Source organism: Antedon bifida, chromosome 4 (genome assembly GCF_963402885.1).
Source record: "Antedon bifida chromosome 4, ecAntBifi1.1, whole genome shotgun sequence".
NCBI classification, from domain to species: Eukaryota; Metazoa; Echinodermata; class Crinoidea; order Comatulida; family Antedonidae; genus Antedon; species Antedon bifida.
Window position 1 is genome coordinate 13,492,453 of NC_136229.1, and position 23,651 is coordinate 13,516,103.

The 23,651-nt window shown below is 32.2% G+C and overlaps 2 protein-coding genes across 2 annotated transcripts in view; one reads left to right on the forward strand and one right to left on the reverse strand.

Moving 5' to 3' along the window:
* Positions 1-19,361, reverse strand: part of LOC144840160 (polypeptide N-acetylgalactosaminyltransferase 13-like) — an 81,334-nt gene extending 61,973 nt beyond the window's left edge. Inside the window, exon 1 of the mRNA XM_078695870.1 lies at positions 19,332-19,361. The gene's annotated coding sequence lies outside the window, so the exon portion shown is untranslated. The remainder of the gene's footprint in view (positions 1-19,331) is intronic.
* The window catches only part of LOC144840155 (SWI/SNF-related matrix-associated actin-dependent regulator of chromatin subfamily A-like protein 1), a 219,655-nt gene that overhangs the window by 165,225 nt on the left and 30,779 nt on the right, over positions 1-23,651 (forward strand). The gene's annotated exons all lie outside the window — the stretch shown is intronic.

Consider the following 23,651-nt stretch of genomic DNA (forward strand, 5'->3'; position numbering starts at 1 on the left):
TGAAAATGCTAAAAAATACTAAACCACCGGATTATAAATAATAATACAATTAGCTGGAAAATTGAGAGGCTCGTTTCGTTAAGAATATCGTGTATAGCCATAATACGTGATTTTGGCCCTTTATCGGCACTTTTCCAGGTCCCAAGGGTGGCCACTAAGGAGGTTCAACTGTATTTAAAAAAACAATTATCCTTAGTTACGCATAGAAACAGGTTCTAAGATAACATAAATAATACATTTTGACATAATTTGACCCAACAAATGACCCTTTCACAAGGTCAGACATTTTCTGGGATTCAGTAGATAAGTAAATTTGGGAAAAAGTAGTAAAGCTATGTAATCAATTATTTATAGTCATGAAACCCCATATTAAAAATATTGTACTTAGTTACGTATAGAAACAGTTGAGAGAATACACTATAGGTAAAATGTTGATGTCATTTGACCTCAATATGTAAAATATAATTTTTTTTTTCATGAAAACTCCATATTTTATTTTATAAAAAAATTATCCTTAGTTACGTAAACAGGTTTAAGATAACACTAAAGGTCAATTTTTTACCTTTATTCAGATTTGTCAAGACATTCTTTCTGAGATTATTAGGATTCAGTATTTAAAGTAAATTTGGCAAAAAGTAGAAATGTAAAACTATGTAGAAAAAATGTTTTGTATTTATGAAAAACCCCTTATTTTTTAAATATTTTCGCATAGAAACAGTTACTATGGTAAAATGTTTACCTCAAAATGAATGAATTTACAAGGTCAAGTTTGTTTGTAAATAAAGATCACTTTAAGATTATTTGAATGCAGTAGAAGTAAAATTAAGAAAAATTACAAATGCAATCAATTCTTTGTATTCATAAAAACGCCATTTTTTACGTTTTTTAAATTACTTTCCTTAGTTACACATAGAAATGGTTGCTATGGTAACACTATAGGTAAAAACTGAAAATTGTTGAGAATTTTTATGAACTATCTTGTAAATGTTGATCAAACATTAATAGTTGTAGTAAAGTGGGGACCTGTCCTGTTTTGCATTCGACCTCATTTTGACCTCAAATGACCTATTTACAAGGTCAGATTTTTTGGGAGGTCTTTCTGTATCTCGTTACACAAAATAGATGTAAAAATTTATAAAAACCATTGACGCAATTATTTCAAAGTTTAACATTATTTTCCATCAACTAAATATTTCAATGCAAAATACTGTTTTTCTGGCAATTAATTGAAATAAACCTGGCAACACATTCTCTTATTTTATCTAAACTATTCCTATGATTCTAGTAGCATGACAAGCCACATATACATTTTATTATTGGATTAGCCATATTTAAATTGTGTTTCATGTGTTTTGTTTGTTGATATTTTGTTTGTATTTATTTGTATTTTTCGTATTTTCCTGGCAACACAAAACCTATGTACGAAATTTACCCAGTGTTTTTTTCGTGATTATTGTTGACAAACCTATTGACTATCAAATTACAAAACCTCATTGATATAAAAACACCACTTTGGAAGTTATAGGTTCCGTCTATGAGGTATACTTTTATAAAAAAAATATTTTTTAAAAACACCCCTTTTTAAAATAATGGTATCAACCAAACTCCATTTTGTAAATTTTTTTTTTCTACACTGCTATAAACAAAAACTGTATACTGCAAGTTTGTACTTTTTCACTATAGAAAATCTGTGAAAAATGGCAAAAACATCAAAGTTTGGATAATTGACCGTTGTCATGGCAACAGAGGCTAAAAATTAAAATGAATGTTGTAGATATGCTTTTTATTGAAATGTCTATTCATGGTAAAAATTTGAGAGAAATTAATTTTTTTACATCTGCCACCAAATCTTTGATTTTTACAGACAATGGCTCTTAAAATGCTTTATTGTGAAAGATATTCAAACATACGGTAACAAATATTCTAATTTCTAACAATAAAATATGATATAAATGAAAATTGACAATAAAACAGCAGGCACACCTAAGAAACCATCTGACATCCAAACAAAAACCAATACAAAATAGCAGGTTTTATGAAACATGGCATATTAAAAGTGTAATAGTACAGTACTTGTTTGTAATCTTTTTTTTTTTAAACAAAATGTACTTATTCAAGCTTAAATAACTTGTTTTCTGATAAAGTATGTAATTACAATGTTAGTAATATTTTGCAATTGTGACATGTTTTATTTTAGTTTAGTTCATCCTGCTGATGCATGCAGCTATCCAACTAGTGCATTCAGGATTTTTAGGGGAAGACCCAGGGCCTAAAACCTCAATGCTTTAATTAAAGCCTCATTCGCAATTTCCTAACTTCGCAGTAAACATTCCATTGGTTAAATATTAACGTTATTTGCACTTGGACTTTTCCACTTGTTTTAGTTTTACCATACACCAGTACTACATGTCACCTACTTTCGTTTTATGAATGAAAAAGACTGAAAACAAAATTCCCACATTTTGATTTTCACCAGTTGGCTAGCCAGTCCAGCTGCAACAACAATTATACTCATCAGTGAAGTGGGATTCCACAATATACAGACGATAAGATATTTTTAAAATACTATCCAAAAATATTTGTATTCGTATTTACTCATGAACATATAACCTTTCATCTTTCACCTCATGAAAATATTTGTACAATTGCACTCATAAATCTCATATTTGTATAATACTGAATGCTACTACACACTAACAGCAATGTACCACAATTTAACTTTAATCTTTAACGATTCCTCCATCATTAATCATGTTATATCTCAAAATATCAAGAAATAATTGCTGTGTAATGATATTTAAAAGTTAATAATTAAAGTGAAATTATCATTACACTGTATGTGTAAGTGAGTTCGCATGTACAATATGTACCTAACACATCGGAATCTATAATCAAGGCTCTAGGCAATGGCACTGAGAAAGTCTTTGATTGATTGAACATAAATTGTTTTGAACAAAATCTTTCTGTATTGAACGATCCAAGAGCTGTTGATATATTTGATTCTTTCAAGTGCAGCACATTTAATATTTTTTAACTTTAGACCTTCATTCTGATGTAAACATACATTGTCAGAAAGTGTAAATATTAATATTATCAATTTTCCTTTTACTTGTGTGTAAAGACATTTTCTCTTATGATACAGAAAATCTATTCATTCAGAAACCATAACTCTTCAAGTAAACGTCCTAATAAACTCCCATTTTAATAAACGCACACTCCCCCACCCCTCGAATAAATGTCCCGTTCTATTTATCTTAATTTTTCCTCAAGTAAACGCCCAACTGCATGCATATACACAATATTTTATCATAACACATTTCTATTTGTAGGAATTCATTGACTTCCATGATCTACAATTTAACAAGCAATTTTTACTGTATTTTATCACTTCTTCAACAAAGAGTAGAGAATATAAAAGTTTTATTTTGAAGTTAAAAGAACACAAAAGATATGAAGGAGTATTAATTTTTTCTCAAACAATATAGAAATGCAAACACGAGTGACTTGATACAGTATGTGAATGAAATCGATATGAATTGAATGACACGATATGAATGAAATGTTTTGAATGAAATGCTTTGAATTGAATGATTTGTTTTGAATGAAATGTTTTGAATGAAATGTTTTGAATGAAATGTTTTGAATGAAATGTTTTAAATGAATTGAATCATATTTATGTATCATGTCCAGAAAAAATAAGTGATTCGTGAGTATTATATACAGTGCTTTAGTGATCATGATGTTATTTATGCAATTATTGGTAAAGAAAAAAAGTAACCATCAAATCATATACGGTAGGATAAAAAACTGTAGAAATTAAAGCAAACTTGATGGAATACAATTCAAACTTGACATATAGGCCATCGGGTGAAAATCCTATCGTTCAATCCTGCTCCGATCTCTTAAGATTAAGAAAACTCCTCATGATAATTATTTTAATAACATTTTAAAAGTGATAACACAAAGTTTGACCGAAAAAATGTGTGGTATAAAAAGAAAATTACATTCAAACGTTCGTAATTTGTTCTACTGGTTTTGACCCATGACCTTTTCAAAATGTTATTCGTTCATAAAGTATTATTCAGTTGAATAAAATAGTTACTGTACTTATATATACAGTATCTTCAAATAATGAAAATAATATATAAATAAATGAATTAATAATAAGCAAAAAATAGATTAAAATAGTTTTATCCTAATTTTAGTGCGGCAAAGCCAAATATTTACGATTTTATGTAGTGCCTATACACAATAACAACATGGCGTCAATTACGGAACACACATTTTTTTCTGAGGGTTTCAATAAAATATTGTTTCCACCATGAAAGCAGTGTTTAGGAACCACATTAAACATTAACGGATGTTAGATTTAATAAGGTTATTGCTTGGACCAGATTGTGGATGGTATCTGCAAAAATATGAAGACTAAACTACAAGATTTCATATTCGGATTTCACCTCACTAGAATTGATTGTTGCGGTGAATAGAAATACACTTCCCCTGGCACAACAACATTAACATTGGTAAGTTTAACACATTCACTAATAAGCAAAATTCATTTTGTGCAAGCTATGTGCTACACTGAAATTGGTTAAATATTGATATAAATATAAGTAAATCACTTGTATTTTATAGTAAAAAGAATTTTGCCAGGAAAAATTTACATCACGAAAACTACTTAGGCCCCTAATTAATAATATTTGAATAAATAATAAATTGCCATCTCATCTATATTAAGTATTATTAATATCGGATTATATACTGTAATTACTCTATTTTAGAATATGTAAGCTAACTTAGTAATACTTTAGTATTAGGCCTAAACTAGTATACAGTAATATAGTGTTGGATACAACTCTAGGTAAAGATGCTAGCAGCTAGCTAGCTAGCAGCTAGTCTTAAAACATGTTTTAAGACTAAAATAGTATGTTTTTATTTATATATTATTAATAATATTAATTTTTAATTTATTATCGCCAATAAATAAAAACTTTTTTCTATTTACAGTAGTATGGAATATAAATGAGACACCTTTTATGGGGTATAGTTTTATTTTGCTGAAGTGCATCATCATAAAAAAAACCTACAGTACCCTGAAGTTTGTTGGTTAGATATTGATATTTTATAGAGAAAAGAATTCACAAGGCATAAACACAGCCAACATTACTCAATGCTAATCAGTCTTGAGTACTATGACTACTCTAGATGCTATGAGCCCACCAACATTTTAAATGGAGTATTGTACAAAATGTAAAAAATGTATAAAAACAAGAAAACAAAATTAGTATTATAATTGTTTGCAGTGGCCTAGTTATAATACTGCATTATTATCACCCAAGTTAAATAATGAAACTTGTTTTTTTTTTTTAGTATTAGAAATGATAGTGAGGCAACTAAACAATGGAGTGTGGTTTTATTTTGCTGAAGTATCGACTATTGGAAGTGCATTGTAAAATTGATTCAATTAAATATGTAAGAAAATAAACAACAAAACATACAATATTCAATCATTAAAGTATATTAAATCAAATTATACTATTAATATTATAGTGAATTTTTACATTTGTTTTTATCTTTACATGCTTAATTTCAAAGAAAATACCCACAACTGAGTTATTTTCAAACACACACACTCCTAGTATACCAGCGTCACGTTTTCTAGCTCGCTCGTCGTGTGAATGCGGCCGTCATCACTCTCCAAAAATACACCATTTTCCATATCAGTTAATTACCACCCTGGTTCGTGTGTGCAAGCGTTAGCATGGTATAGTTACACCCCTGTACAGAGTAGAGTGTAATATCATGAACTTTTTTCTCGTGTATGAAGGTTTTTTATATAATGATAATAATTATGCAGTATAAATGAAAAATAAACGAGAAACATGATGTTCTTTTATTATTTCATAGGCATAAAATAAACATGAAATGTCTTGTATGTACACAACCAAAAAAAATGTGTGGCGTATTTGGCGTTCTATTGATTTGTGTTATAGACACGGCGATACTGCAATCATTGTATACTAAATTAAATTGAGTTATTCACCCCACCAAAACATAGTACACATGCACTATCGAGCCATTTTCGGAGTACCGCATTACCAAATGTTCATTTCGTTTGAAGTGTTTTTCGATCAAAGTTTATTATTCGTCGAAAAAGATCTGTATTTAGGAAGGATTTATTTAAATTTACATTATGTAACATTGTTATAAAAATGTGATGGAAACAGTTGCTCTAGCCTATTAAACAGTGTGTAAGCATCTATTTTTTCAAAAATTTTCTGAGGCTCACAAACCCACCCCCACTCGGTGCACCCCACTTGTCAGATCCTAGATCCGCCACTGCAAATTTCACTGTCATTTATAAAAAAATGAATGTCGATTTGATTTTTGTAAAAGCGAATGCTTCGTATGTTTTCAGAATGTGCCCTAGTGTTAATATAATTTAATTTTAAAGACATAAGACGATAAATATTCATTAGGTTATTTGCCAAGCCATATTTAGCTTTCAAGCAAAGATTATAAGCAATATGATATGCCAACCCAGTTCTGCAATTTGCAATGGATGGTACGATGTGCCACTGTAGCTCTCATTATTGCCCTACAATTGCTTAGTACTATGCTATTTCAAAATGTAAACCCATTATTTAGTATAAGGATAATGATATTCAATTGGTTGCTATAGTTACTAAATTCTGAATATTAGTCAACTGTAATGAGTTACCTAAACATGTCTACATCTAATTATATTTTGCAATAATGCGAGGAAATGATTATGTATTAACTACACAGTATACAGGATTGTGTTTCCCTAGCCTAAAAATCAACAAAGGCAATATAAACAAAAAACACATAGGTTTGATCCAAAACAGAAAACTACTGCCTGCCTACTGATGGACATACAGACGGTGCTGTAGGTAAAAACAGACAGTGTATGCAGTACAGTACTTATACTGTATTTTGTATGATCATGTACAGTACAGTACAGTATTTTAAACAATGTTTTAATTAGTTTAAGGCTGTAAGTGTAAGCTATCTCACCATATTCACTGTATTGGTTACTGTATCCTACTATTAAAGAAGGTCCAATTCTAAATTTATACTATATTTACTACAGTATGTGAATTTGACGTCTGGTGGTAGATTTGAAGGACCTGATAATAATCTTGTTCATGATCAATTTGAAAAATCGCAAGCTGCCAGGAAAGCTGAATTTGGACTGACAAAATGCTCTGATGTTCACAAAATGGGGCATTAAACTAATGTTATTTTCTGGGTTAATTAATACATGCTAATCATTCTGTAAAGCCTGACTGTAATTTCTTCTTTAGCTTAACCTTATATTTCAAACAATTATACTGATTGTATTTAATTTAATAGATTAAAAGTATACAGTACAAATCAATAGCATTAGTGTTAAAGAATTGAGAACTCGACCTATGTGTATATTTCAGATTAAAATACCTAAAGGTTTTATACTATTGACTCCAAGCTGGAACTTTGATACAAGTTTTACTTAATTTCTAGCCAACTAGAGATCCATATTTTCAAAATGTCCTTATTCAATCCTAACACGGTGGGGCTGAGGTGGTGGAGACTTTCCTACTCGCCACCTCTTCCACTGAAAACCATCATACATCAGCGCCGATGTACTGTATTTCAAATTTAATACAATTTATCGTAATTGGTTGGTCCATCCACCGAGCTTTACTTCATGGTCCATAGTCCAGTGCGAGTACAAAAGGTCGGAGGCATAGAATATGTCACATGTCATCTTAGCAACCTTTTTGCTACCAATAACACCATTCAATCCTGCCACAAGATCTTCATCTTTTTGGGATTCCGTCTTCATCCATTAATATTTTACATTATTATTACCTCCGCCAAGGAGGTTATGTTTTCACCCCTGTATGTTTGTGTGTGTGTGTGTGTGTGTTTGTGTGTGTGTGTGTCTGTGAACAGCCTGGAGGCCACAGTTTTTATCCGATTCTCACCAAATTTGGCAACAATGATCTATGCCCCAAAAGCTCGGACAAGTTCGAATTTGAGGGGAAAAGGAAAGGCATAGGTCAAGGTCACAACTAACAAAAAACTATTTTACTGCCTAGAGACCACAGTTTTTATCCGATTCTCACCAAACTTAGCCACAATGATCAATGACACATCATATAATTGTGGTTAAATTTTGAAGGGTCAGGGTCAAAGATCAAGGTCCACAAAAAAACAAAAAAAAAAGAAATAAAAAAATAATAAAAAAAAAAAACCTCAGTGGGATTTGAACCAGCGATCTCAACTGTGAGAGGCTGGATACATAACCATTACACCACACTGTCATCCACAACTTTGTAGTGTGCAGTTAATATATTTACATATTTACAAAAAAATGTAAAAAAAAAATATTCAGGGGGCATTTTATGTAGGGGAATTTTACAGTAGGCGGAGGTTTGTACTCTCGGAGTACCCTCTAGTTATTATTATTATTAGTAGTTTTCTTAATAAGTGGAATAGGTAGGCCTACAGGTGATGGATCTTCAGTTGTCTCTAAATATAAACATTATAGCATTGGTTTCACATTTTGTTTTCACGGTCTAGCCATAGCCAACTGGCCTTTTGCCAGAGGTACAGGGGCGGGAACTTAAGAAATTCGAACCCCTCTATAAAAACTAGGGCAACACATTTCAATTTATCATGTGATACCTGAAAGGCTTCACTTTTTCATAACTTGTTATTTCGTCTTTACTTTAAAGTTATAAACATACGTATTCATTCATAGTAATTTGAGACCAAAACTATCACTTTGTGACCTGGTTGCTAAATATTCGTATGGTAATTTTCTTGACTAGTGGTCATGATATGTCTTTTGGCTTTTCTGGTTCAATAGGATGATATCAATACGAGTATATTTTGATATTAAGCAAGAAAATATTCGCTGGTTATTAAAAATGTAAATGTGCTCCATGCAGAAATGTTTGTACCAGCTATAGGTTAAATGTCAAAGTGTTTTTTAACATTTTGTGTATTTCAATTGTATCAGAGCAAATATAAATATATACTTTGCGAGTAATTTGAGACTTAAATGATTACTTCCTGACTAGTGGTTGCTGAGATATTGATATGGCCATTTTCTTGACCAATGGTCAAAAATAAAAATTTTAGTGTCATTTTTGGCAGACGTTATCCGTTAATTAGAGTGAATAGAAATATGTATCTTCTGAGTATTTTAACACCAACTGTGACCATATTCCGCCCAACAACTTCTGAGATATGAAAAGTGTGCTCTCTAAACTAAGCCAAAAATGTTTGTGCCGGCTATATGTCAAAGGTCAAAATTAGGGGTTTAATTGACAGTTTTATGATTTTTATTACATTAGAACAAATATAAACATATACTTTGTGAGTAATTTGAGACCACAATTATCACTTTCTGATCAAGTGCCGAGATATTCATATGGCCAATTTCTTGACCAGTGTTCAGAAAATGGGTTTCCGTCCACTTTTGGCAAAAGTTGCCCATTTGAATGAATAGAAATATGCATCTTCTGAGTAGTTTGGAACAAAAAATATTCCAATACACCCAGTAGTTACACAAAGTCTTAACTTTTACCATATTGACCTTTTGGCCCCTGTAGTGACCAAGCATCCCAATTTTTTTTCGGCCAACAGCAAAAAATAAGGAAGCAAAAAAACATTGTTAACATAGTTTGCTAGAGGGTGCCTACAAAACTTTTTTATACCATAGAACTATTATCATTATGACTACTATCTTGTCATCAATTGTAATTGAATGTGAATGTTCATAGGGAAGATCAATTTTAAAAAGGAAATACGGTATTGACTTTCATGGGTCAAAGTTTAATTGAACTGTACAGTAACAATTTATTATTTTCATATTCATTATTTTTCATTTGAAAAATACTGATTAAAACATAGTGGTATATAAATGCTGAATTAAATATATAAAGGAAAACATTTTTATTCATAGTACTAATAGTGTGCACTGTCTATAATTGTTCTACAGTACTCCAGTGTACAGTATCCAAAATTGAAATTCTGCCTTTTCAAATGGTTCAGGCCTAGCCTCTCGTTCAATGTAGGTGTGTTATAAAACAAATAATGGATGTTTTGTATTCGTGCAATGGAACTAAATAATTTCATTCGGTGAAAGATGAAATGTTCTATTTTCACTGTATAAAATTTGTTGTACCAATGCACACATAATATTTACTTGAACATTCATTATTTATATACTGTAGTGCACGGATCATCAGCTATTAATCTGCTATTGACAAATTCCTAAAAATTATGTCTTACTCTTACTGGTAATTAATATTGTTAGACCCTTAATTCCTACAAGAGAAGAATTTCTGGACACACAAAATGAGGGAATTTGAACTTTTGATTTTATTAATTGAGAGCAGCGCACTTTAAAATGAGCATTGTAGATTATCAATGAGTTCTACAGTAGCTCTATATAGCAACCTTTTCATGACATTAGACTACGTGTGTATCAAGTAATATAAAGTCATTCTGTGAACGCTCAGAATCATATGAGCATGAACAAAACGACAGTAGACTCAATAGCTACATACTGTAGTCACATGGCATGCCATGAAACGAACGGTCGCTTCTAATAAAGGTGCAACATGCATGAATAGTACTTTAAATTAAATTAATGGATCTTTTATATTATTAAGATTTTGTTTTTCAAATCTTATTATAGCCATTGGCAAAATAAAATGCCTGTTATATTATGATTTCCAAATGGATGTATAAATTGAATGTTGTATATAATTATTTATGATTCTGTTCTCGTTTTTCAGGAAGTTTCAAATAGTTGTCACCAAGGTTGTAATAGGCTGTTCTAGAGAATTCAATAGTTACACATGATTTTCTGGATTTTTAAATAATTCAAATAGAGATATTTCCTAAGAATTTGTATCCATGCTTTGCAGCTTAGAATAAATTGATCTGATGTTCGCTCTCTTCTCTCATATCATGGCAATTAATTGTTTCTGGGCTCGCACTGGCCGATCGGCAAGTCGCCATGGGCGAAAACGTTTCCAGATTGGCGAAAAATAAAATGGCTGCTTTAGCCATTTTGGTGATGACATATGATAAAATAGATAATCAAATAATCATTTAGGTGAAAGCAAAAAGTCCAACTAAAAGGTCCATTTGTCGATCTCCAAGCATTTATTTTGTTTGTTATCATGTTGTTTACTTCAAGGTCCATTTTCTTCAACTTGTTTCGTTGTACCAGGCTTCTCCTGTTATTTCAATATGATTGAGATAGCCGAGGTAGACTGCAGAGAGACAGACATTACACGACACTTGGCTGCACAAACGATGACCGCCAGCGGTTGGCTATTTACCGGGATTGTCTATTTTTCGATAGTGTGTACTTTTCAGATTAAAAAGAAACATTATAGTATCTTCGATGAACAACGTCTTAATCTTATCGAAATCAAATATTTATGCGTTATGCATTTTAGACGCTGCCAATTTAATGTAGTTTCATATTTTACCGTTCTTAATAAACTTTCCTCGTGCGTGCAGTGCATCAGTAGGTTAAACAAAACAACAATCGGGAAATGGTAGAGTCTCACATGCATTAACTGCGGACTATTATATATCAGGGCCGGCTGCCGGCTTCTGTATAATTGTTTATTAATAATTACTGTAATCGGGATGGTATAAATTTCTCCCTCTTAATAATGGATGGAAAGGCGTGGTATTCTGTGCTTTGGCCTATATTATCTGTATTTTTAACGATATGAGTGTTCGTTTGCTAGGAATTTTCCTCAATATTTTTAGCATACGACGTACCGTCGTACATAATTTTGCTACTGCACTCTCGCACCCCTTGAGCTTACCCAATTTAAAAACATTCACCCGTTGCGCGTCGGTGGCGGTGAGTGACCGTGAAGTCTTAGGACACGGTTTTCGCGTGGTACGGAAGCCATCAAACAAACATGACCAGCCAAGCGTAAAAAACAAAAATAACATAGCGTTCAGGGGATTACAGAAAACTGTAAAATGTTTCTTATTAAATTGATAACTGTATGGATGCTGTATGATTAAAAACAATTTCAACATTTCACATCGTGTAAACTTTTTCCGTCACATTATGAATATTCATGAATTGTTTTGATCATATATATAAAATACAACGAACATTATTTTTTTATTATACACAGTGATTTAGGCATGGCTCTCTCTAAATGCCTTACAAAAACGTACAGGGAACAGTGTAAAGGCCTAATATTAATTGACATGATAAATTGACTAAAATGTTTTTACCATTATATTTCAACAATTTTTAATTTTGGCTAAAGACTGATTCATTTGACTAAAGAAAAATATTTGACTTTAGCCATTTTTTCTGATTTTAGACTAAAAAAAAATATTTGACTTTCGCCAAAATGAAATCTTATCCCAGTGTTTGGTTGCCCACTACAAGTCCTGGTTTATCCAGGTACTCTAGGTCTGAAATAGTAGTAACCAGTATGACGCTTAGCTAGATAAGAGGTGTGTTATCAGTGGAGAGCTCAACCCCTGTTGGGTGAAGATTGTTTGTCTGAGAGAAAAATTTGATATTTCCTGATAAATATATAAAATAATACTCTACTAAAGTGTGCCCACTCAAGGATTTTCATCTTTAAAAATTACTAAATCTACCATTAAATGTTTAATATTATTTTCTGAGGCCGCCCTGACCCCCTTGCCATTCCCAGCCAATGGCAGGGGAGATCCAAGGCCACCCCACCCCTTCACCAAATAAAAAAAAGAAAAAGAGAAAACAGTGACCCAATCTGGCAAAATCCTACTGTTGTCGGAAATGTTTATTTTGTATTTTTTTATATACAGTATTTGGATTATTTGAATTATAAGCTTTGCAATGGTGTTTATTTCGTAAATATTTAAAAAGTTAAATCATTTTAAAAACTTACAAATCATTTAATTAGGTTACATTTTGATTTGATCTGTTTGATACGCGCTGAAAACTTACAAAACTGGCTTTGAAGTGTAGATGTGTAAGAAACTTTGTTATATGACGTTAGAGTCGCACAGCGGAAGTTACGCACGATTTTATGAATTTCAATGATTGGTCATAGATTATAAACTTAAGTCAAAATTTAAGTCATATCAAGGGCAAACTTTCTATCGATTAAAAATGGCATGTTTTACCAGAAGTTTAAAAATGCGCAAAATTAATTTATAATCAACTTCCTACGCTGATCATGAGCATGTCAAAAATTCCTGCGTGCGCAAAAAATTTTACGCGTATGGTGCGAACGGAGCATGAAAATCATGTCTTTTTTTCTTGAATTATGATTATGATTTTGAAAAAGATTGACATCATTTTAAATTAAAATGACGTCATACGAACACGTTGATTTAGACCATTTGCACGTGTTTTAGTTGAAAAAGTTATAAAATATTGTCAAAATAATGCCTATTTTGAATCTACATTAGCTGTTCAGGATCGAAGGTGACCCCTAATTTGTTTAACTTATTATGCAAGAAGAAAATTGTAGATATGAATTCATGCAGAATGTTTACCTCTCGAATGTTATGACGTCATCGTATTGCCACACAAATGTAAAATATAGGATTTTTGTCTCTTTCTTTATTGCTCATCACATTCAACAGAGCGCATCTCCGAGATTTCAATATTGTCTACGTCAATCAACTATCTTTCGTAGGAGTTAAAATATTTTAATTTTTATGACGTCATCATGTCTAAAAATTTAAATAACGTGGGTCACTTATTTTCATCTTTACAGTAAATTTTAATCTGTTATAGCTCGTCAGAATAAAAAGTGATAATCATGATTAAAACGTTTTCTGGAAGCTATTGGATTGTAGATACGAATTCATGTGAATATTTTGCCAATCAGATGTTGTGACGCCATCATATGGCCAGTTGAATAAAAAAAGTCGTATTTTCATATTTTGCGTCATAGTTCATCACATTTAAAATATTCTACACTGTATGTAATATGTATACAGATTATACTCTATATAACTATATGACACATAGACAAAATTCAGCACTAACAACATGTCATATTCTTCATTTCAGATCATAATGCCATAATCGTTTTCTGTGTGCAATATTCCAACGTATGACGTGCATGTGGAATTTGTCGTGCGGATAACCCGAACTCAAGTTCAAATCTAGTTTTAACTGGTTTCGGAAGTGTTTACGATATTAACAGCGAAGAACCAAGCAGGCCTAGCTAGGCCTATTCAGATTATTTTCGCCGTCATCACCTGTAAAACCTACTGTTGGGTGTTCATCAGGCCGTGTCATTTCAGAGGTGCATTGACACGGGGCTAGCTTTAGTAGTAAGCTAGCCTAGACAAGTTAATCGCCTTGCAGAGTCATAGCTAATTTCTAGCTAACATTACATTGACAACTACATTTGTTTTTTATAACGTGGAAGATTCGCTGTGATGTTTGGGCTTGAATCCAATGATTTAAAAAAAAATTTAATATGAAAGGACTGGACAATAAATTAAATAAATAATTAAGAGCCGATTGGATATATAAAATGTATAAATAAAACTATTTATTGACAATAATAAGCTAGGCCCAGTAGTACAAATATATAAAGCCTAGCCCAAAATACAATTGAATTTATGATGTGAATTGTTTTTGACTTGTCTATTTTACTATAGAATAAACAATTACAGAACACTTTACTATTTTAATATTAATATTATTAATAATCAATATATATTTATAAATTATTATTTATATGCTATGTGTAAAATGAAAATAACCTCACAAAAATGCAAGAAACCTTTTATTTCCGCGCGTAGAGCCAATAACGTTTGCTATTGCGACGATGTGCCATAGCAACACACGCAGTTCACTGTTCCAGAAACTTTGAAGAACGGAATTTTCTGAAATAATGTCATAGTAAATCAAAGTTTTCATTGGCTCCTTCTCCTTCCTTCCTACACTCCGCCCTAAAACTTCCATATTTGGAATGTCAAATGGATTGGTTTATTTTGATGTGTGACCTTTCAACATTGTGCTGCGAACTGGCGATCAAAATGTCGTTAAAGTCAGCCATTTTCAACTGAATTTACGCAAAATTTTAGCATAGATCGTAAATAAATTGTTAGGCTTGAGGAAAATACATTTTAAAACTCTCTTTTTTCATAAATTAAATTAAATTTCGGGAGTTTAAATCAGGTAGACGTATTCTTAAATAGTGAAATATTTCGAAAATGCAAAAACATGTAATCTGCCAGGGTAGTCGATTTGGACTTATTTTAACTGATTAAATGAATTTCGAAATGCCGACAAAGAGAGGCTTTTGCCAGATCGGGTCACATATTAATTTATTTAAAGAATGAGACATAGTCAATTTGGCAGAAAAAGTGCCGGTACAAACATGTTCCACCACAGGATACTCAATACAAATAAACACAATTACAATTAGATGCCCTGTACCAGTGTTTCAGTCTTAAGGTTTCTTAAAAATGCCCTACTTTTTCAATTGTTTTTCAAAACAATTGCAGCACACAATCATTGGAAAAATCGCACAAAATATGGAAAAAAAAAATAGACCTAACCTACTTTTTAATATATTTTTTGCTTCATCAAATTCGTCAATAGGTATTAAATTTGTGAAACCAACTGTTTCAAAAACCTACCAATGTTGCTGGTTTTTTTTAAATTAAACTTTTTAAACCACAAGCAAATTAATTACATGGTAATGAGAATCTGAGTGACAAATAGTAATACTGTAAATAAATACTCACTCTTGTAGAGTTCACTTTTGTTACTTTTATTTTTTATTTCTATTTGTACTTTTATTGTTTTATTTGCTAATTAGATACGGTATTATAGGGTAATGCGTTTAAGAGCTTCGGCTCATTGCATACCCGTTTTGTATCAAATATGTTTTCCGTTCATTATGATTTAGATTAAACTTAAAGACACCTTCCCTACGTTTTTTAGATCTAATTTAAGATCATAAACTATATTTAATGTAAAAATAATACTATGGTCCTATTGCGATAACTTTTTTCGTCTTTAAATGGTTAAAAATGTGAAAAATAAGTCGATTCTAATAATTATAGCGGCCCGCTATAAATCCCAAAATGCATTGCGCACGGATTGATATTTCTGTTTTTCTTCTGTAATTCACCCACTTTTCGATCGATCGTGAGGCCAAAACAAATGGAAGGTTTTCCCCAATTTGTATCAACGGAGTCTGCCAAAAATAGAAAGACAATTAATGCAGCAACTATACAACGTCAGGCTAGGTATATAGCTAGCGTACGATGTTCGTACGTTACCGATGTTTACCAGCAAGGCCTACAAAACTAAGCCTAGCTAGGCTAGGCCTAAAGACCGTCCACGAGAGGTCAGTCGCCGCGAGCTACTTATAAGGTAGTGCATTGTTTCTCTCTTTTTATCATAATTTACCATAAAACGTACATTTAAGACAAGGAATGACCTGGTTTAATGTTTCTAAAGTAATATATACAGTATGTATTATTTTTATAAAACGTCATAAATTGTAGGGAAGGTGTCTTTAATATAGATATAAGATATAAGAAATACTGTATAATTATATTCTGTTGATACAAATAAATGGTACGTATAGTACCGCGAATGATAAGTTGATCTTATGTTGGTATTTATAACAGGAATAACATCACATTACATTTTGACTGGGGGTCACTCAAGCTTAAAATATGACCCTGTTGAGTGAATTTTTAATTTATTTATGTGTAAATGTTTGTCGTCCAAGCGATTTGTCCGATTCAGTCCCAAGAGTGATTTAGGTTACACATACATACAGTATGTATAATTGATATTACGTCTGAACATAACCTTAGTGTTACTAAATACTGGCCAATTTTATTTGTAATGTAAACCATTTCTTAGGCCTATAGTTCAGTAGCAATGTAACTTTAATCTATTATAACACAGTGCCAATTGTGACATTAATCATAACCCATTAGCACATCAGTTGTTTTTATAACACAGTAATTAATTGACCAGTATTGGATAAAGTCCAATATTCTAATTGATTTTAGCTCAGGATTATCTCACTTTTTCAGCTTAATATTTGGTACTGAGGTAAAGAGAATCAAATAGACTTATCGAAGCAAGCGATCAGGACAAGGATCCAACATAGCCACTGTTTACAATTGAAAAATGTTATGCTATAAATTTAATATTAATAACGATTACAGTATTTTTATTTAAATTTACACAAAAATATTTTGTATTCTTACTATACTACACAGTACAGTTTGGAGGATTCAAAAATGATAATAACCTCCCTTTGTTATATTTTCGTAAACGAAGATCATTTTAGAATACAACAAGAGATATAATTACCATGCTCATACATGCCGAGCAGCATCGGTGACTGCCTATATCATCATAACTGACATTTTATTTTGTAGATTTGCTACAGCCATACTAGGTAGGAGCTTGCGTTATACAATTTGATTGAATAGTGTTTTACAATACTTATGGCTTGACTAATTGAATTGAAATTGAAGCTTCATGATTTATCAATCATATGAATTATTGCAATCATTGTATTGCAACAATCAAAACTGCTCTGTAAAAATGAAGAAATCTACAGTGATCTTTCATCACAATAATTTGAAATGTAAACAGACAACATAATGATATCAAAGAAATGTTTCCTGTCTACTGTAGAACCTTTATAGATCCATTCCCTAAGTATTTTAGATCTAATTTTCTTGGTCCTATTGACATAACTTTGCTCGTCTTTAAACGTCTAAAATTGTGAAAAATAAGTTGATTCTAATAATTTTAGCGGCCCGCTATAAATCCCAACATGCATTGGGCGGATTGATATTTCTGTTTTTCTTATGTAATTCAACCACTTTTCGAGCGATCGTAAGGGCAAAATAAATGGAAGATTCCTAACTTTTCAGCGAAATACCGGGTTTCCCCCAATTTGTATCAACAGAGTCTGGCAAAAACAGAAACACAATTAATGCAGGTTAGGCCTATATTATAGCTGAAGTGTACGATGTTCGTACGTTACTGATGTTTACCAGCTACGCCTACAAAACTAAGCCTACAGTATCTAGGCTAGGCCTAAGGACCGCCCACGAGAGGGCGTAATGATCATTTTCGACAATGTTTAGGCTAGTCAGAACAGTCAGATTGTATATATTTTGCTTTATTTCATCATTATTCCTAAGTACCAGTAACTACTGTACCCCACATTCTCTCAGAAAATTTAAAAAAATCAAATAATTAACGAATTGAATTGTCCTGTTTGTAGGCAACAGCGGTAATGTATGAACATCAATCCTGAGTTATAGATATGCCTAGCCTCGCGTTGTCTTGTATTGTAGCAGAAACTGTTGATTTCTCATTTTAATACAGAATCCATTAATTGGTGACGATCCGGTATTCTCACAGGAGCAAAACAAAAATGCCAATCCACATGGCACTCATGCAAGTATTTATAGTGGGCTGATTAAATTAATATAATCAACATAATCTTCACATTTTTACAGTTTAAAGAGTAAGACTAAAAAAATTGCAATAGGCCTAGGTAGGCCTATTTATGATTTTTTTTTGTTTAGGTGTAGCTGCAATCCTCATTCTATATCTATGCCTATTGAGGCGAGGTCCTCCGGCCCTCGTAACCTACAAGAAAACATCCCTCTGGGACAATGGTGAAACAAGACAACACATCATCATAGGGGGACAAATATAGGCGTAGATATAGTCTGGGGATTGTATCTACGACTAGGCATAGATGCAGCTACTCTTTGTTTTGGGTTTTTTTATGTAATGTATGTAGTTGTGACCTTTAATTATTTTACATAGAAAAATTGTGGGGAAAGGGAATGTGCAACTCGTTTGTTGAAACAAAGTTTGTACAAATTTAAATAAACAGCTATTAACACCAAAGATAATTAACACCACCATTGTCTAGACTACCTTGTTATACCATTTTTAGGCCTACGTCCAGGTCGTGCGTCGTTCATCATCACAACATGTCGTCGCCATAAATGTTGTCCCTATATATTCCACCACGTCGTAGTAGACTAGTAAAAGTATAGGCCTAGTACTACTACTAGGCCTAGGCCTAGTAGGGTGGTGGCGCATCGTCAAAGAAGGCCTAGGCCTAGCCTAGCTAGTTAAATCGAGAGTTGTTTACATACCATCAACCGTTTATACAAAGTATCATTATTTAATAATGTATTCTACATTATATACTATTCTAACCAATCAAACTAATAACTAAACAGTATAGGCCTAGGCCTAGCCTAGGCCTAGAGGCTAGAAATACTAATTTTCTTACCGTTCTTCTGTACGACGCGACGTGTGATGGATATAAGAGTACCTCTCTCGCGCTCCGCATCAATGAACGTGCTTGTGTGAAAGAGGAACCTCCCCTTTTCTGTAATGGGATTATCCAAATCCACAAGCTTCCGGGTTACCCCAAATGTTGAAACTCCCCCTTGATTTAGGTAAGAAGAAGACACAACAATTGTCAGAAGCGCAGCACTAATAATGAAGATTTACATAAACAGAAATACTACAAATAAAAATATGATTTTGAATATCTTAAAAATGTATTGTCCCCAAAAACATGAAAAATTATTGTTATTTTGTAGTTTTAATAAAGTTAATCACTTCCGTAGAAAAAAAATAATGTTTTATAAAATAATATAATAAAATAATGCCTATAAAATGACAAAATAAACAATTGGCTGGCCATATTCTTACGTCATTAAGTGATGGTTTTTTTTAAATTTATATTCTGTATAATAATTTAAGAAATAATGATTTATTATCAATTTTATTTGTTTAAATTAATAACAAGATAATTATAAAATAACTACAGTATTCACATTTTCATAAATCATTAGAAGTAGTTAAATTCATTTCTCACCTATAACTTAGACATAATATTATATTCATTAATATGTTATACTCTACTTTATAGCATTTCACATTTTTCTTACACAAACATAATTATAATTTTCTTCCAGTACAATATATAATAATAAGTATAAATGTATAATATACAAATATAATTCATTTTGAATGTAATTATTTCAAAATAACTATAGAGTATTATACTTTCATAACTATTTATAAGTATTTAAACTCTTAGTTAAAACCAAATAACCAAATCCCACAATAAATCGATAATAAGCAAGCAGTTTGTCCTTTAGTAAATAGTATATATTATTATTATAGCTGCTTATTTCTCAAATATTCAAGTAAAACAAGTTTAAGGATTGAATTTCCAAAATTAAACTGTTGAGTTTGATAAAAATAGATTATAAAAACGTTGGAAAGTTTCTTCTCTAGACAAACCTACAGCCGTCATAATTTCTTTTAAATCACACTTGTGAAGATGTGAAGTAGATGCACTTCTAGTAGTACTATGAAATTTAAATTGAGTAGATGTGACCCGCAAGTGACATAAAATTCCTTACCCAATGAGAAACTTGTTCCCCGGTACAGGCAACAATAGAGACAATAGACTGGCTTATAGACTAACAAGGTTGTCCACTCACCAGGCACAATAAGAATGTAAACCCATATGAAAGCCTTAATAGATAAGACATTACGTAACGAAGGCCCTTTTTGGATAAAATGATGAATGAAAATAATAATATCCCATGTGCTGATACATATCTTGGTAATATTGGTCTTAGATAGAAATATTCTTTCATAAAACACTTCAATATCGGTAACTGATCAAAAGGCAATTTATTCTTAAAGATATACTACCAGCAGAGATTGTTGGTATGAATCACCACTACAATTTCGACCTATATATAATATAAAAATTTAATCTCTAACTATGACAGAGTGTTCTAGATGGCATATAATAAATAATGCCGATTCAAAATAAGCGAGCCTTCGAGCTGTTAATGAAGGCTTGTCTGACCATTCCAACATTTTCGAGAACTTGTTTGAATAACGTGTTCGTATTTCTACCACGCTTTGAGCATTTGTCGTCTTGGAAGAATAGCTTTTTCGTCATCCGATCATTATCGTATCTAATCAGATGTGCAGCATAATTTCGTTGCTGGGTTTTGATGAATGTAGATAAATCACATGTCTTACATATATTGTGAATGTCGATGTTGGTGTAATACAGTTTATAAATTCATCATCTAAAGTGTTTTTTCGCCGATAACCATTACGGATCATTCGTCGTAAAAAACGTACACCAGGTCGAAACAAGTTTATTTGATTGTGTAGACGTTAAAACCCAGTTTTGACAATTGAATGTCAATCGACTTCGAATATAAGCTCGTGGGCCTGTATTTTTACGGCGTACCAAGCATGGCCATTACTCTGCACCGTATAGGAGGTATGATAATTCTACTTCTTCATTTCAAACGTTTTACGGAAAAGTCTCCTTTAATAATCTATACTTATGTGGAGATATTGAAGAAAACCCTGGACCACAAAATGCACAACATGTTGGAGACGAAGGTATGCAACTCGGTGGTTACGTAACCAACTATGCACTTAAAAGTGGCGTTATTGTTTAAATATCAACGCTCACAGCATTGCAAATAGGCTAAGTCATTGCGTTTACAATCAGTGCGTGTAGCCGAAACAATTGACATCGTTTTTATGACTGAATCATGGCTAGATGATCATATAAACTCCACTGAAATTTTCCACAAAGAATATGCTGTTTTTAGAAAGGATCGCAATCGTCAAGGAGGTAGTGTTGTTGCGGTACATGAGGATTTGCGTGCGACACCATGTCTTAATTATTCCTGTCCCAATTATTCCTGTCCCGGAATCAAGCTAATATGGTGTACAAATTGAAAGCAAACACGGGAACATTTTAGCAGGGACGCTGTACAGACCTCCGGATAGCAGAGTGGATTTCAAATCTACTCATCTGGCACAATTTCAACGGAACAACGAAATATGCAAAGCACAGTAGATGTCTTAAATCTAAGGCAATGTGTTAACTTTTACACGCATGATATTTATGATTCAACTATCCAGATGCGACTTTAAAAACTCGACTTCGTATACGCCTAAGGCCTAGCTCGGCGGCGGAATTAGTCTAAGCTTCGAAATCGGTCTGGAAATCGGCGTCTTTGCAAATGTTCTATATTTGATCTTATTTCACTCTCCATTAACCCCATACAAAAATCATCGGAGACAAACTATCTGTTTAAAACTATCATAAACGTTTATTCATAACATATTACAATACAATATCTTGCATGAATCGGACATTTCGCTACCAATGTAGCAACATTGATTAACAAAATCAAAATTCAACAGTGAGGCGTGTTGACCACTACACCTGCACAAACTCATTTGCATAACAACGAACGGCATACCAAACTACGGTGAGACATACATTCTCTTCTAAACACGTAACGAAGATAATTAGTTATCCGCTTGGTATACCAAGCGGATAACTCCTTGTTATTGTATGGGATCAATAGTTTTTTGGTTATCCGCACTTGGCGGATAACCTCTTGTTATTGTCAGGATCTTTTTTTTTTTTCTTTTTGGTTATCCGCACTTGGCGGATAACCCCTTGTTATTGTCAGGATCTTTTTTTTTTTCTTTTTTTTTTTGGTTATCCGCAACTTAGTTGCAGGATAACCCATGTGATTGTAAATATCTTTTTTTTCATCTTCTTTGTTATTCTTCTTTCTTTCCCGGAATTTTGTTCGCAGCGTATCTCTAATTATGGTCAACATAAGATTGCATAACTTTGTCATAAGATTGACCTGTAGCTGTAGATGTGCAAGAAATTTCGTTATATGACGTTAGAGTCGCGCAGCGTAAGTTACGTGCGATTTTATGAATTTTAATGATTGGTCATAGATTATAAACCAAAAGTAATTTTGTATTGACACTTAGTGAAAATTTAAGTCACATTAAGGGCAAACTTTCTATGGATTAAAAATGGCATGTTTCACAAGAAGTTACGCGCGCACGCGCATTTAAAATTTCAAAATGCACAAAATTAATTTCTAATCAACTTTCTACGCTGATCATGACATTTTGAGCATGTCAAAAATTCCCACGCGCGCGAAAAAAATTATGCGTAAGGTGCGCACGGAGCATAAAAATCATGTGTTTTTCTCTTGAATTATGATTTTACAGCCTTTCTTAGTCATTTTTAAAAAGATTGACATCATTTCAAATTAAAATGACGTCATACGAACACGTTGATTTAGACCATTTGCGCGCGTTTTAGTTGCAAAAGTGACAAAATATTGTCAAAATTATGCCTATTTTTAATCTATTATAGCTCCTCAGGATCATCCACGACCCCCAATTTTTTTAATTTAATATGTAAGCAGATATGTTGTAGATATGAATTCATGCAGAATCTTTACCCCTCGGATGTTATGACGTCATCGTATGGCCACACGAATGTAAAATATAGGATTTTTTACTTTTTCGTTATTGCTCATCTCATTAAATAGAGCGCATCTGGCTTATACGTATTCCATTTCCTCAGATATTTTAATACTGTCTAGGTCAATCAACTATCTTTCGCATGACTTAAAAATATTTTATTTTTTATGACATTATCATGTCTAAAAATGTAAATAACGTGGGTCACCTATTTTCATCTTTACAGTAAATTTCAATCTGTTATAGCTCG